At 43.1% G+C, this 16,191-nt stretch overlaps 1 long non-coding RNA gene across 1 annotated transcript; it reads left to right on the forward strand.

Moving 5' to 3' along the window:
- The first annotated feature begins 962 nt into the window (after nucleotides 1-962).
- Nucleotides 963-1,913, forward strand: LOC120409289. The gene is made up of 3 exons (XR_005601239.1): nucleotides 963-1,100; nucleotides 1,252-1,381; nucleotides 1,858-1,913. It is a non-coding gene; the product is annotated as an uncharacterized LOC120409289 (long non-coding RNA).
- Nucleotides 1,914-16,191: the final 14,278 nt, after the last annotated feature.

Below are 16,191 nucleotides of genomic sequence, written 5' to 3' on the forward strand. Positions count from 1 at the left end.
CTTAATCTAATACTGAGATGTCATCCTTTAAATAGCCATGGCCTCTTCTTTCTTTTACTGGATAGCAACCCTCCTTAGCTGCCAGCAAAATCTCAAGCATTGGGGAAACCTTCCTCCACTCTCTGGGTTCAGCCATTCAGTAGATACCCCTAATTTTGGCACCCTGGGCAACCCTTCATCCTCTCCTGGGCTTTGCTCCTCACGGTGGTCCTCACCCAAAACCTAAGGCTCAGGCACTTATATGTCATTCCATAAGAGGACCTGATCCTGATGTCATCTTACCACTCAATGAAATGGACCATCAATTAAACAGATTTTAAAAGACCAAGGTCCAGTTTGTTCTAGAATAGTACCTGGAATCCATGTTGGCTGCCATGTATTAAAATTTTTGATATAGAGTCAATCCTTCAAACCCCACTCTCTAACTTTGAAATGACAATTATGAGGAGCTTGGGGTTGTTTGTAGGGGGCGTGGTTGTTGTTTTTTCAATCAGCCTGTCTCCTTAAAACTTCCTTTTCTGTGCTGGGATGAATTAAGTCCAAATGAATTCTTATCCTTTTCCCCATCAACAGCTGGACCAGGCTCACCCCCATTATAATGTGAGGAGTGGTTTGGTATGTCAAAAGAAATTGAGCCAGCTTGTTTCCAAGTTTCCATTCATTATCTTCTTCCTTCCCTCTTTCGAAGTTTGAATAGCTCTTTCTGCTAAACCATTTGAAGCTGGATGGGATGGAAATATTTGAATACATTTAATCCCATTTCTGCTCAGAAAATATTTAAACTTCAGACTGGTAAAATTTGGTCCATTGTCAGTGACAAGTACTACCAAAAATCCATGTGTGGTAAAGGTCTGTTGAAAGTTTTCACAGGTAGCCATGGAGTTGTTGAGGTCATCATGTGCACTTCTAAGCATTTTTATTGGGCAGCCACTATAATTAAAAACAGCTTTGAAGATCTGAGTAGCTTTTTAGACTCCTGGGACATTTTCTCTTGTTTTTTTTCCCTGCCAAGGGGTCTCCTTCCTTAAATGGTGGTATAAAGGTTCTAAAGGGACTGAAACATTTGGAAGAAACACGTGTAAATAATTTAACATAACTAGGTAGGCGCTTCACTCAGTGGTGTTCTGGGGCACTGGTACTTGTTCAATAGCTGTGATCTTGTCGGCCATTGGGAGACCTCCCTCCTTGTCTATCCTGTCTCCCAGGTACCGCACTTCTAGTCTTATTAAAAAGCATTTACTTTGTTTCAAGAGAAGTACCTTCTCCAGCATTGAAAGAAGTTTAGGATCACTTCTGCTGGTATTAAGGATATCATCAGTCCTCCCTACAATCTCTGGAATATCTTTCAACAAATTTTCCATGGCTCACTAGAAAATTCCAGGTACTGACAATATTCCATATAGTAATCTATTTTATTGATATAAGCCTTGTGGGTGTTTATAGTGGTGAATTTCTTATAGTCTTCCTCCAAGCAAGCCTTCTGTTCCTGGAATGGTGTAATTGTCTATTTTAGAAACTTGATTCACTGTTACTTTATAATCCCCAAATATGTCTTGTCGTGTTTAACCACTGGCACTAAAGGGGTAGCCCATTCAGAAAACTGCAATGGTGAAACGAAGCCCACCTTTTCCAACCTGTCCAATTCAATCTCAATTTTTTTTGTTCTGAGAGCATAAAGAATGGGTCTTTCTTTAAAATATTTTGGCTACTCCACATCCTGAATATTAATCCTGACTGTTACCACCTCCAGCATCCCTAACCCTTCTGAAAAAATATTGGATGAGCATCCAGAACTTCCTGGAGTGCTGGTGTTTTACCCTGGTCTAATTTAAACATTTCTTTCTGATTCCCTTTTAGTTCTTTCAACGAATCTCTAACAAATTTTGCCTTTTTCCTTGGATCACTAAGACTGGTAAGTTTTTCTTTTGGCTTTTATATTTTACAGGAACTAGCACTGAACCTACCACCCGATTTAGTCATGGGTATTTTTGAGTAAAAGTCACAGACAGGTCATGGGCAATAAATAAAAATCCACAGCCTCTGACCTGTCCATGACTTATACTAAAAATACCTGTGATTAAATCTGGGGGGGAGGGAGGGCTGGAGGACATGGGGGGCACCGGGGCCAGTGGCTCCAGCTGCCAGTGGCCGCAGCTGCTCCAGGCGGCCAGCCAGGGACCGCTATCAGGGGCTGCGGACCACGGCTGCTCCGGGTGATCGGGGACCAGGGGCGGCTCCAGGACCCAGCATGCCAAGTGTGTGCTTGGGGCGGCATGCCGCAGGGGGTGCTCTGCCGGTCGCCGGGAGGGCAGCAGGCAGCTCCGGTGGACCTCCCGCAGGCGTGCCTGTGGAAGGTCCGCTGGTCCCGCGGCTTCGGTGGAGCATCCGCAGGCGTGCCTGCGGGAGGTCCAGCGGAGCCGCGGGACCAGTGGACCCTCCACAGGCACGTCTGCAGGAGGCCCACAGGAGCCGCGGGACCAGCAACCGGCAGAGCGCCCCCCGCAGCATGCCGCCGTGCTTGGGGCGGCAAAATTGCTAGAGCCGCCCCTGTCAGGGACCACTGTTGGAGGCTGGAGCAGCAGCTGCTGTGGCCCTGGGGTCAGCCACACTGGCCCCTGCAGAAGTCAGAGGTCACGGAAAGTCACGGAATCCATGAGTTCAATGACCTCTCTGACAGACATGGAGCCCTCTTGATAAATATATTCATTAATTACCATAGCTGAAGCTCCTGTGTCTACTTCCATGTACACCGACTGATTGTTTACCAATACTGTTACTTCATAAGGACCCATTTTCTTCCCTGTCATAGAGTACATAGTGTGTACCTTCTCATCTGTCTTTTCCTCCCCCTCCAGTAAAAACACCCTCTTCTTCCTTTCTTTTTCTCTGTAATTATGGAGGTTTACAGCTTGGCTTTGATATGCTTGTTGATATCCAACCTTGAGGCATTGATGACACTGGGCCATTTTATAGGAGCCGGAAACTCTTTGTGTTTCTTTGCATTTTGTTTATAGAATTGGTCTGATTGTTTTGTAGTCTAAATGAAAATCTTGTATATTTTTTCACTGCTACTTCCATAGCCATTGCCAATTCTACCACTTTGTGCCAGGTCAAGTTCCCTTCTGCCAGTAACCACATTTGAATTTTTTTTTATCATTAATGCCACAAACCAATCTGTCTCGCGGCATATCCTCCAGGACATCCCCAAACTATCCATATTCAGTTAGCTTTTTAAGCTCAGCCACGTACAATGATATAGATTTACCTTGCCTCCTCATCCAATTATGTGACTTAAAACTTTCCACAGTAATAATGCTGGTCTTTAGCGTATAGTGCTCAGTTAAGATCCTTTGTGAATCTTCTAAATATTTCTCTCCTGGTTTCTGAGGTTGTAACAAACTACTTCAGAGGGAGTAGGTTTTACTCTCACAGATACTGAGAACTATCGCTTTCTGTTTTTCTTCATCTCTCATCTCGTTTCACAGGAAATAGTGACCTAATCTTTCAACATATTGCTGCCAGTCCTCATTTTCTGCATTAAACTCTTCAATTTTCCCATAAGATGCCATTCTGTGTTTTCTCCTCATTGCCAGTTTTGTATAGAGGCCCCCAAAGGATACAATAAGACAGTCTATTTTCAGTTACCACAGGCTAAAGAACATGCTGCTTTATTGTTGGAACTACATACTCAAAATGATGGCACGACCCCCACCTACAAACAGGAAGTAAGGTCAAAGGGTGAAGCCTGGCTCCAGCCCATACTACTCTGAGTCACTCAGTTAACCACTTAATAGTCACTTTACTACACAAGTGTAAAGAAAAGAGTCTGTTGGATAATGATCTTTGTTCTCCATTATTAATCTAAGCCATTAACGGTTATTACCACTGTCTGTAATAGTCTGATTAAATTTACACTTGTTATTAGAAATCTGATGAAGGTGTATATCTCAGTAAAAAAAAATCATTAAGATGGGACTTTGTGGCACTCATGATCATTTGAGAACAAAGTGACAGATTCTTCTGAAGTCAGCATACTAAAAATGGAAATACTGTAATCTGTAATTATAGTCTGCATAGTTTTCATCTTCAATATATTTTGTCATAATAGCTGTTCTTGTAACAGATCCTCAATTTAGCTAAACTGATTTATCTCCACTTAAATTAATGGCACAATGCCAGTTTATACAAGTTGAGGATCTGGGCCCTGATATTTTAAACTATAACAAGAAACAGAAAAGAATAAGAAACTGTATTTACTCAAGATGTTCTCTAAACTGTATCAACTGTCACCAGAAGTAGGCTGCTAGGGCTGTTTAATACATGGGTATGTGAGATTTGCCCCCTAGAATAAACACACCAATCTACGGTGTCCAAAATGGGAAACTATTTGTGGAAAATAATGACATCCAACTTTAAGAAATCAGGTTAATAGTCTCACTATTTGTATGGCTCAACACTGAAAATAATACTGTGTCAGTTGGCTGGGGAAAGAACTGTGACTATTGCAGTTAAGGGCATTGTTAAACTAAGCAGTAGGTGATACCTAGTCAATCTCTATCATTGCTAGTGGAATACACTAAGTCCCACCTGGGAAAACCCTCTTTAGGCATCATTCAGTATACATCACATTTCAGCCCCAGTCCAGCAAAGCACTCACGCCCAGAGTTTTAAAGCTATTTTGGTTGCAACACCTAGCTGCCTAAAGCTCATTTTCAAAAGAGATTTGGGAATATTGACTCTAAATTCCCAAATCCCTTTTGAAAATCAGTTTTAGTTTCCTAAATCAAGCAGGTGTTGCAATACTGAACAGAACAACATGTAAATACCTTTAAAAATCTGTGTGTAAGGTCCTGATTCAACAAATCACTTAAGCACACGTACAACTGTAAGCAAGTGAATAGTCCTATTTGATGGCATTCAGGCATTGAGCAGGTATACACCCTTCCGGTTGCTTTATGTCAGAAGCAAACACAAAATATTAAAGCCCTGTGATGGGTGTACAAACCCCACATTGGAAGGGAAGGGGTTAAAGAGCTGCTTTGTGTCCAGGCACTCCCACCTCACCACACCCACAAAGCCTGCACAGGCTGGCGGAGGAGAACAGAATAGCTCAGTGGCAGACAGACAGTGGAGATAAGCTGACCTACACTCTGAGCTCCTGGGAAGACATACCACAGGGGTGCTTGCTTCTTGAGGTCTGTCTATAGTGACCTGACCAAGCCTATTGTCACACTTCAGGCCAACTACAACTGTATTTCCCCTCAGTGGTCCAGCAAGGGCACCCACTTTCAGACTTCCAGCTTCCTTGGTTGTCAGCTCTCTTCAATGGAGACACGTCTCTCTCTCTCTTTGGGCCAGGGTAGCTCCAGGCTGAATGGTTCCCTGCTTTCACTGTGTTATTTCCAGCAGAGACAGGCTGCCCAAGCAGGCCTGCTTGTTTTCTCTTCAGAGACAGCTAATTAACAGTGTGATTGCCCACAGTTATAGTTCCCATACAGCTGTTTTTATGCAAGCCTATTTTACTCTTAGGACAAAGCACTATAGAGAAAACAACTTAAAAGCAAAAAAAAAAAAAAAACCTGCATGCATGCTAATAAGTATCCCAAAGATCACCTCAGCTCTAACACAGGCTCTGGAAAGAGCAGTCCTTCAACACCCCACCGAAAGGGTTTCAAGTTCAAGTTTGTCACAGCTTCAGCTCATAACAAGCACCCGGTCTTATGGGGCTGCCAACCTTTCCCTAAGAATCAGAGTGCTCCATTGCTGGGATCTTGTCTGTTGTCTAGATCTGGAAGAAGGACAGGAGCCTGTGTAAAATCAGGCTAATTATCAAAAATTGTTTCAGTCTCTGTTAGTCCTTGGAGAATCCATTTTGAACTAGCATATGCATATCTTTCCAACTGGGGTGGCTTCAAAGGGATTGATAACTGGAACACAAGAATGACCATACTGGGTCAGACCAATGGTCCATCTAGCCTAGTAGCCTGTCTTCCAACAGTGACCACTGCCAGATGTTTCAGAGGGAGTGAACAGAACAGAGCAATTTACCTGTTGGCAATTCACCCCCTATCATTCAGTCCAAGCTTCTAGTAATCAGAGATTCGGGGACACCCATAGCATGGTCTTGCATCCTTGATCATCTTGGCTAATGGCCATTGCTGGACCTATCCTCCATTAACTTATATAGTTGTTTTATGAACCCTGTTATACTTTTGACCTTCACAACATCCCCTAGTAATGAGTTCAAAAAGTTGATTATGCATTGTCTATGTATGTGTGTTAGACCTGCTGTCTATTAATTTCATGGGGTGACTGGTTCTTGTGTTATGTGAAAGGGTAAGTAACACTTCCTTATTCACATAATGGTCCCTTCTGATCTTGAATTCTATGAATTCACTTTCTCCACCGCCATTCATGATTTTATAGACCTCTATCATATGTCCCCTCAGTTGTCTCTTTTCTAGGCTGAACAGTCCTAGTCTTTTTAATCTCTCTTCATATGGAAGCTGTTCTATACCTCTAAACATTCTTGTTGCCCTTCTCTGTGCTTTTTCCAATTCTATTATATCTTTTTAAGATGGGGCAACCAGAACTGCATGTAGCATTCAAGGTGTGGGTGTCCTATGGGTATATATAGTGGCATTATAATATTTTTGTCTTATTATTTATCCCTTTCCTATTGGTTCCTATTAGCTTTTTTTTAACTGCTGCTGCATAATGAGCAGATGTTTGCAGAGAACTATCCACAAAGACTCCAATATCTCTTTCTTGAATGGTAACAGCAAATTTAGACCCTATCATTTTGAATGTATAGCTGGAGTTACGCTGTCCAATATGCACTACGTCGCATTTATCAACACTACATTTCATCTGCCATTTTCTTGTCCAGTCACCCAGTTTTGTGAGATCTTTTTGTAACTCTTCACAGTCTGATTCGGACTTAGCTATCTTGAGTAATTTTATATTGTCTGCAAACCTGGCCACCTCACTGTTTGCCCCTTTTTCCAGATCATTTATGAATATGTTGAACAGCGCTAGTCCCAGTACAGACCCATTAGCATCACCTTCCTCCTACAGAAGTTTCATACAATATCACAATAACTCATACACAATTGCATTTTAATGCAATGGACCCAAAGATATTAAACCTAATTCAATAAGGTTTATCTTAATTCAGTAAATTTTATCTTAATTCCATAAGGTTTGTCTAGAATGTTGTAGAATATTGTCAGTCTCAGACCTACAAAAAAGGGACCTGTGACTCTCTAAACGTTAGAGACTTTATCTTTGTGAAAAGAACAGGAGTACTTGTGGCACCTTAGAGACTAACAAATTTATTTGAGCATAAGCTTTCATGGGCTACAGCCCACTTCTTCAAATGCATGGAATGGAACATATATTGAGGAGATATATATATACACACATACAGAGAGCATGAAAAGGTGGGAGTTGCCCTACCAACTCTAGGAGGACAATTAAGTAAGGGAAAAAAAAACTTTTGAAGTGATAATTTGAAGCATGGCAGAGGGGCATTGCTGCCACGTACATTGACCAAACTGGACAGTCTCTACGCAAAAGAATTAATGGACACAAGTCTGACATCAGGAATCATAACACTCAAAAACCAGTAGGAGAACACTTTAACCTTTCTGGTCATTCAATGACAGACCTGCGGGTGGCAATTTTGCAACAGAAAAGCTTCAAAAACAGACTCCAACGAGAAACTGCTGAGCTGGAATTGATATGCAAACTAGATACAATCACCTTAGGTTTAAATAGGGACTGGGAATGGCTGAGCCATTGCAAACATTGAATCTATCTCCCCTTGTAAGTATTCTCACACTTCTTATCAAACTGTCTGTATTGGGCTATCTTGATTATCACTTCAAAAGTTTTTTGGGTTTTTATTTCCCTTACTTAATTGGCCTCCTAGAGTTGGTAGGGCAACTCCCACCTTTTCCTGCTCTCTGTATGTGTATCTATATATCTCCTCAATATATGTTCAATTCTATGCATCCGAAGAAGTGGGCTGTAAACCACGAAAGCTTATGCCCAAATAAATTTGTTAGTCTCTAAGCTGCCACAAGTACTCCTGTTCTTTTTGTGGATACAGACTAACATGGCTGCTACTCTGAAATTTATCTTTGTGGTTAGTTCTTTACTTTATCCTATGGGAAGAGAGGCACTGATAGGAATCCATGGAGGCTCCTGCATAGTAACCCAGGGTGCAGGACTTAGATGCTTACCATTGGGTCCTGGATCAGAGCCTGGCGGAGAGTGTGGCCTGAAGATACAAGGTTCTGGGCTGCAAGATCTCAACCCAAGGGAGGGAGTCCTGAGGCCTCCCACTTAGTCCTGTAGGCTTTTCCATTCTCAGATTTTTTTAAAAACACACCAGAGGGGACAGACTTGAACATGTATCTGGCTGAAGAGCAGAGTAATAGGAAGAACAGGACATCTTAGGGCAAGTGGCAGCAAGAAAGGGAACGCAGGGAAGGAAGATAACCAACCTACCGTACCATACCATTGATGGTGAGCATGCCCTTTCACAAATCCATATCCAGTAAAGCACTTAAGCATGTGCATAATCTTAAGCAGGTGAATAGTCCCATGGACTACTGTTTTATAGCTATGCACGTTCTTAAGTGCCTTGCTGAATAAGGACTTTAATATTTCCAGTGAAATCCTGGCCCTACAGAAGTCTGTTATTGACTTTAATGGGGGCAGGTTTTTACCCCTTTTGCTTGCTTAATCTTTTAAACATAATGAAAAATGTACATTTTCTGCATCTTCTTCCACCACGGTCTTCAATTATAAAAGAAACTTAGGAACCTTAAATTAGAAATACATTTGCTTAATAAAATAGTCAGAAGGCCTATTCTTAGCTGAGTGAGTACTGTCTGCATTAGAAATAAACAATATTCTGTGCCCGCTCTGAGATCAGCATAACCCTCAAATAGTGAATATTATTTTCATTTAATTTAAGTGAATAAAGCCCAAAATACAAGCAGGGGCTGTTTCTGGTGTTTGCTTCTCAAATAATGCACTGCTTATTTCCAAGAGGCTATGACACAATAAATAAGGCATGAATTTTCAGAATTCAAACCAACCATTTTTACAGGCTTCCATTTCCTCCTTACAATTGCATCTCACTTTCTCTTTAAACTGCTTAGTGTTCTTGTGTCAAGTCTATCCTTTTCTTGCAGTCAAATACATGTGGCTTCTTGCCATTGTCACATTATTTCAGCAGTACTGGGGTGTGTGGTATTTCAGTACAATTACATTTGGCCTTGTCATATGTGCAGCTGGAAGAAAGCATTGTTAAAATCAAACAACCCATTAAGGTGCTTAGTTCAAGGAAAAACTCTCATGCATTAAAAGCATTTAAAAGTGGTCTTGATTTTATGTTTCGGTCTCTAAACCACACATTCTGTGAGGCCTGGGCAGCAATGTTTGTGTACCTCTGCTCTTCACTACGCAGAATGAGCGAGAGCATGTCCCCCCACAGTGGCCAACTGACTGAGGCAATCGACCTTCATAAATACTACAATCAACAGAGAGATCACTAATAGCTTATGATGTTGAGATCCAAGACTTCTGCTTACTATCCTAGGGTATGTCTACACTATGGGATTACTCCGATTTTACAGAATTCAAATTTTGGCAACAAATTGTATAAAGTCGAGTGCATGCGACCACACTAAGCACATTAATTCGGCAGTGTGGGTCCACAGTACCGAGGCTGGCATCGACTTCCAGAGTGTTGCACTGTGGGTAGCTATCCCATAGTTCTCACAGTCTCCCCCGCCCGTTGGAATTCTGGGTTGAGATCCCAATGCCTGATGGGGCAAAAAACATTGTCGCGGGTGGTTCTGGGTACATGTCGTCAGGCTCACCCTCCCCCCCTCCCTCCATGAAAGCAATGGCAGACAATAATTTTGCGCCTTTTTTCCTGGGTTACCTGTGCAAATGCCATACCATGGCAAGCATGGAGCCCACACAACTGACTGTCACCATAAGTCTCCTGGGTGCTGGCAGATGTGGGACTGCATTGCTACACAGTAGCAGCTCACTGCCTTTTGGTAGCAAATGGTGCATTAGGACTGAAAACCATTGTTATCATACAGAGATGGGAGTGACTCAGCCAGGTCATTTCCCATTTTCTGCTGAGCACCCAGGAGATGGTGAGGGCTAGCAGTCATAACGCAGCATCTTCTGGTGAGCAGCCAGGAGATGACGATGGCTAGCAGTCATACTGCACTGTCTGCTGCCAGCCTAAGATGTAAAAGATAGATGGAATGGATCAAAACAAGAAATAGACCAGATTTGTTTTGAATTCATTTGCTCCCCCCTCCCTCCATGAAATCAACAGCCTGCTAAACCCAGGCTTTTGAGTTCAATCCTTGAGGGGGTCATTCTGGGTGGCAGTTGTTTGTGTTTCTCCTTGATGCAAAGCCTCCACCTTTGTGGATTTTAAGCCATGTTGTCAGTCACCCCTCCCTCCCCAGAGCAATGGCAGACAATCGTTTCGTGCCTTTTTTCAGTGCAGACGCCATACCACGGCAAGCATCCCCGCTCAGCTCAGTGCAGCAGTCATGAACATTGTAAACACCTCGCGAATTATCGTGCAGTTTATGCTGAACCAGAACCTGGAAAACCAGGTGAGGAGGAGGCAGGGCCACCCAAAGGATTCAGGGGGCCTGGGGCCTTCGGCGGCGGGGGCCCCCGGCCACTGAATTGCTGCCAAAGACCCGGCACTTCGGTGGTGGGTCCCAGAGCGGAAGGACCCCCGCCATCAAATTGCCGCCAAAGACCGCTCCGGGGGCCCGGGCCCTGTGAGAGAGTTTTCCTGCTCCAGGGGCCCCGAAAAACTCTCGTGGGGGCCTGGGGCAAATTGCCCCACTTGCCCTCTCCCCCGGACGGCCCTGGTAGGAGGCGATAGCAGCACGGTGACGAGAGTGATGAGGACATGGACATGGACACAGAATTCTCTCAAACCACGGTCCCCGGCGCTTTGAAGATCATGGTGTTAATGGGGCAGGTTCATGCCATGGAACGCCAATTCTGGGCCCATGGAAGCACAGACTGGTGGGACCACATAGTGTTGCAGGTGTGGGACAATTCCCAGTGGCTGCGAAACTTTCGCATACCTAATGGCACTTTCATAGAACTTTGTGACTTGCTTTCCACTGCCCTGAAATGCCAGAATACCAAGATAAGAGCAGCCCTCACAGTTGAGAAGCGAGTGGCGATAGCCCTCTGGAAGCTTGCAATGCCAGACAGCTACCGGTCAGTCGGGAATCAATTTGGAGTGGGCAAATCTACTGTGGGGGCTGCTGTGATGCAAGTAGCCAAAGCAATCACTGAGTTGCTGCTACCAAAGGTAGTGACTCTGGGAAATGTGCAGGTCATAGTAGATGGCTTTGCTGCAATGGGATTCCCTAACTGTGGTGGGGCAATAGATGGAACCCATATTCTTATCTTGGCATTGGACCACCAGGGCAGCCAGTACATAAACCGCAAGGGGTACTTTTCAATGGTGCTGCAAGCACTGGTGGATCACAAGGGACGTATCACCAAAATCAACATGGGATGGCCAGGAAGGGTTCATGACACTCGTGTCTTCAGGAACACTAGACTGTTTAAATGGCTGCAGCAAGGGATTTACTTCCCAGACCAGAAAATAACTGTTGGAGATGTTGAAATGCCTATAGTTATCCTTGGGGACCCAGCCTACCCTTTAATGTCATGGATCATGAAACCGTACACAGGCACCCTGGACAATAGTCAGGAGCTCTTCAACTATAGGGTAAGCAAGTGCAGAATGGTGGTAGAATGTGCATTTGGACATTTAAAGTGTCACTGACACACTTTACTGACTCGTTCAGACCTCAGCCAAAGCAATATTTCCACTATAACCCCCTCCCCCATCCAGTTCTCTGGGATAATTGCTTTACCCCTCCCCCCACCATGTGGCTAGTATCAGGGAAGATCCCTGCTAGCCAAACACAAACAGCTCATTGCCAATGCCCCCTACACACACACCCCGCTTGGCTAACTGTGGGGAGGATTTATTTTCAGCAACAGGCAAACAGCCTAGTGGGAACGGCCACCTCTGAATGTCCCCTTAATTAGGATAGCAACACAGCAAGATAAAGAACGGATGTTGCTTGAATGCCAGCAAACACCGGGACCATATATTGCCAGGCTTTGTCATGCAATGATACCAGATTACTTGCTACTAGCACGGCGTGGTAAAGTGTCCTACCATGGAGGACGGAATAAGACTGCCCTCCCAGAAACCATCTGCAAAGGCTTCATGGAGGTGTCCCTGGAGGATTTCTGTTCCATCCCCAGACATGTTAACAGACTTTTCCAGTAGCTGTACTGGTCGCAAATGCATCCCAAGTCCTCAGGGCAAATTAATCATTAAAAAATGCTTGCTTTTAAACTATGTTTTCTATTTACAAAGGTACACTCACCAGAGGTCCCTTCTCTGACTTCATAGTATGGTAGGGTGACCAGACAGCAAGTGTGAAAAATCGGGACGGGGGTGGGGGGTAATAGAAGCCTATATAAGAAAAAAGACCCAAAAATCGGGACTGTCCCTATAAAATCAGGACATCTGGTCACCCTATGGTCCAGAATACCACCTTGGGAGGGTTGGGAGGCTATTTCAGTCAGGCTGAGAAAAAGATCCTGACTGTTGGGGAGAACGGTGTGCTGTGTGCTCTCCGCAAGCTCGTCCTCCTCCTCCTCATCATCATCATCTTCCCCGTCCGCAAAATCCTCAGGCATGGCTGAGAGTACCCCCTCCTCGGAATCCATGGTCAGGGGTGGGGCAGTGGTGGCGGCCCCCCCTAGAATTGCATGCAACTCAGCGTAGAAGCGGCATGTCTGCGGCTCTGCTCTGGAGCGTCCATTTGCTTCTTTGGTTTTCTGGTACGCTTCTCGGAGCTCCTTAACTTTCATGTGGCACTGTAGTGAGTCCCTATTGTGGCTTCTCTCCATCATGCCCTTGGAGATTTTTTCAAATTTTTTGGCATTTCATCTTTTGGAACATAGTTCTGCTAGCATGGAATTGTCTCCCCATACAGACATCAGATCCAGTACCTCCTGTACGGTCCATGCTGGAGCTCTTTTTCGATTCTTGAACTGCATGGTCACCTCTGCTGATCAGCTCTCCACGCTGGGCAAACAGAAAAGGAAATTCAAAAGTTCATGGGGGTTTTCCTGTCTACGTGGCCAGTGTATCCGAGTTCAGGTTGCTGTCCAGAGCGGTCACAATGGTGCACTGTGGGATAGCTCCCGGAGGCCAATACCGTCGAATTGCATCCACACTAACCCTAATTCAAACCAGCAATGTCGATTTCAGTGCTACTGCCCTCGTCAGGGAGGAGTACAGAAATCGATTGTAAGAGCCATTTATGTCGAAGTAAATGGCTTCGTTGTGTGGATGGGCGCAGGATTAATTTGATTTAACGCTGCTAAATTCGACCTAAACTCGTAGTGCAGACCAGGTCCTAGAGTGCTTCAAATCCAGGGTTTAGCTAGTGCCAGGGATTATGATCTGTCCATTGCTTATGTTCATAGATTCATTATAATCTAATATTGTGGATAAAAATATGGAGGTGCTAAACATCAAAGAGTTAAAAAAAAATCAGTGTAAATGTCATTTTGAAATCTTGTGATCTTTACTGTCCTTACCTTGTCTCCTTCTACTAAACAACAAGCCATCAATGAGGGCTCTTCCAGACGCTTGGCAGTTATTTGTCAACCTGTTTCCCTTTCAAGAAAACTAAGAACCTCCTCGCAGAATGTAGAACTCTTGAGGTTACTTTCATAAAGCAGAGTGGAAGGAGTTACCCATAGTCCAGCTCACAGAGGCCTCAATCTTGAAATCAGATCTATACCGGTGGATCATGAAGTCAAGATAGCTCCATAAAGGTGCATGGTGTTACTGGGTAGTGATACTTGGATCCAACACATTTTGAGTGATTTCAGTTTAATGTGCAGAATCCTCCAATGGTATGTCTGGTTCATCATAGAGGCCATTTTTATTCCATGACTTGTGACATTTACTTTTGGGAAGAAAAATATTGATCTATCTTTTAATAAGTCACCAAGCTTCTCTATTATGACTGGACAAATCTGGAGCAATCCTTATAAAGGGATTCATTTCCCTTCATAAAATAAAACTCTCTCTCTAGGGGCCCGGTTCACTGTAATGTGTTCATCCAGCCATACCTTGTACTTCTGTGCTGTATCATTACTAGATAGATATTTCACTTAGGTGAGGAAAAAATATAAACCTTAACTGTAACTGAAATGTTGCTACTTCTTTTATACTGAGTTTAATTCAGTCTTCCTCTGTGGTGGATGCTATATAATCTAAATAGTTCTAGGTTTGGAAATATTTTTTTACAACCCGTAAGATTCCTCAGTTAAAGGATTAAATAACCCAGTAAGTTTTGTGTCAGTGTAGTAATTTCAGTTTATTCTTTCATACTCACACATCCCCAAACCTCTATACACTCCTGTGTTACTTTCCCAGAACAAGAGGCTTGTCCATATGATATATTTAAGCCTGTCTTTCCTTGTCATAAAATGATCTTAAATCTATCTGTTCTTATCGGGAAGAAAATATCATTTTCTTCAGTTATCTTTCCCCTGAGACAATATGTTTCTTTCAAGTTAAGGTAGTTTATTGAGTTACTGTACCAAGTACAGTGTTAATAATAGTCATAGAGTTTGAGACCAGAAGGGACCATCAGATCATCTAGTCGGACCTCCTGTAAATCACAGGTCACCACCACCACACAGCATCCACACACTAAGCCCAACAGCCAAAATTAGATGAAAATATTATAGTCCTTGGGCAATAATGGGACTTTTTTTTCCTGGTTATTAAAGTGGCCACATACAACACTGTGAAAGAAACAATACAAGCAAATATGTAGGTAGTACCATTGGCTCTCTCTTTCTAGTCTATCAATCTAGGTACATATACTACTAGAATGCCCACCACTGCTGTATCTGAATGTGTGTACCACAAGACAGACACATGAAAAACAATGTGGTTTAAAATGGTGGGGATAGCAACTTTCACTAGAACTGAGATAGATCTATCTGCTAGGTCAGGTGATCACTATTTATAGGTGCAGTTAGGTTAGTTTCACTGTATTTTATTTCAGCTTACTTTGGCTTTTTTTTTTTATTGTGTCATACAAGACCAACATATAATGACAAATATATAACATATACAAAGCATGTCACTGTTACCTTACATAACCAGTGTTGATTTTTTTTCTGTTTTAACACAGAACACAGTTAGGAGGACTCAGCTCCCATGCTGTATATTTATCTTACACCATGTGTTCAGTGTAGTAACAAGAACAGTTTGGAAGTCTACTTTTGCCCTTAAGAAAAATACGAGATAAAGTTAAAGAAAAATGTTTTGACAGCTGCACTTTCCACCTTTTTTCTTTCCAGGTCAGTCTCCAAAATTTGTCTCTCTCATTCTCCTTCTTTCTGTGTCCATTTGACTATTTTCTTTTTTGCTATATCTTTCTGTTTTTACTTTCTTTTTTGCCTGTTTTTCATTTCTCTCCTTTCTCTGTCCCTTTCTCTTTTTCTTTACCTTCTTTAACCGTCTCTTTTCTTTGGCTCAGGCTGACAGTGGAGGCAGTAGACATCACTGATCTCGAGACCAGAAATACCTGCCGTGAATGGAACTGACCACATGGTTCCTGACTATCCCAGTACATATCACAAGGGGAAAAAAAGCAGGAGCCTAGTGTTATAGTGTCTGGAGTGGCTCATGACTGTGAGTGCCTACCTCAGGGCAGACTGTCAGATACCCAAACTGGTGGTATGTTCTATAATTAGATTTCACCAAACCAGTAACAAATGTGAACTCTGTAACAGTCCATGGAGTCAAAGACAGTCCCCTTAGACTCTCCAGTCTATATTGCCATCCAGACAAACTGGACTTTGTGATAAAAGGTCACTTAAACCAAAAATCACACCACATCAGGATTCTCCCAAGAGACCAATCACTTACCCCAGATCAACTGATTCTCCAGATCTTACTAAAGACAATGCTGGCAGCCAATTCTATAGTAAACTAGAGATTTATTAGCTACAAAAAAAAAGAATGAGAGTTATTGAGAGTTAAGCAGGTAAAATATA

This window comes from Mauremys reevesii, linkage group 7 (genome assembly GCF_016161935.1).
Source record: "Mauremys reevesii isolate NIE-2019 linkage group 7, ASM1616193v1, whole genome shotgun sequence".
Lineage (NCBI taxonomy): Eukaryota > Metazoa > Chordata > Testudines > Geoemydidae > Mauremys > Mauremys reevesii.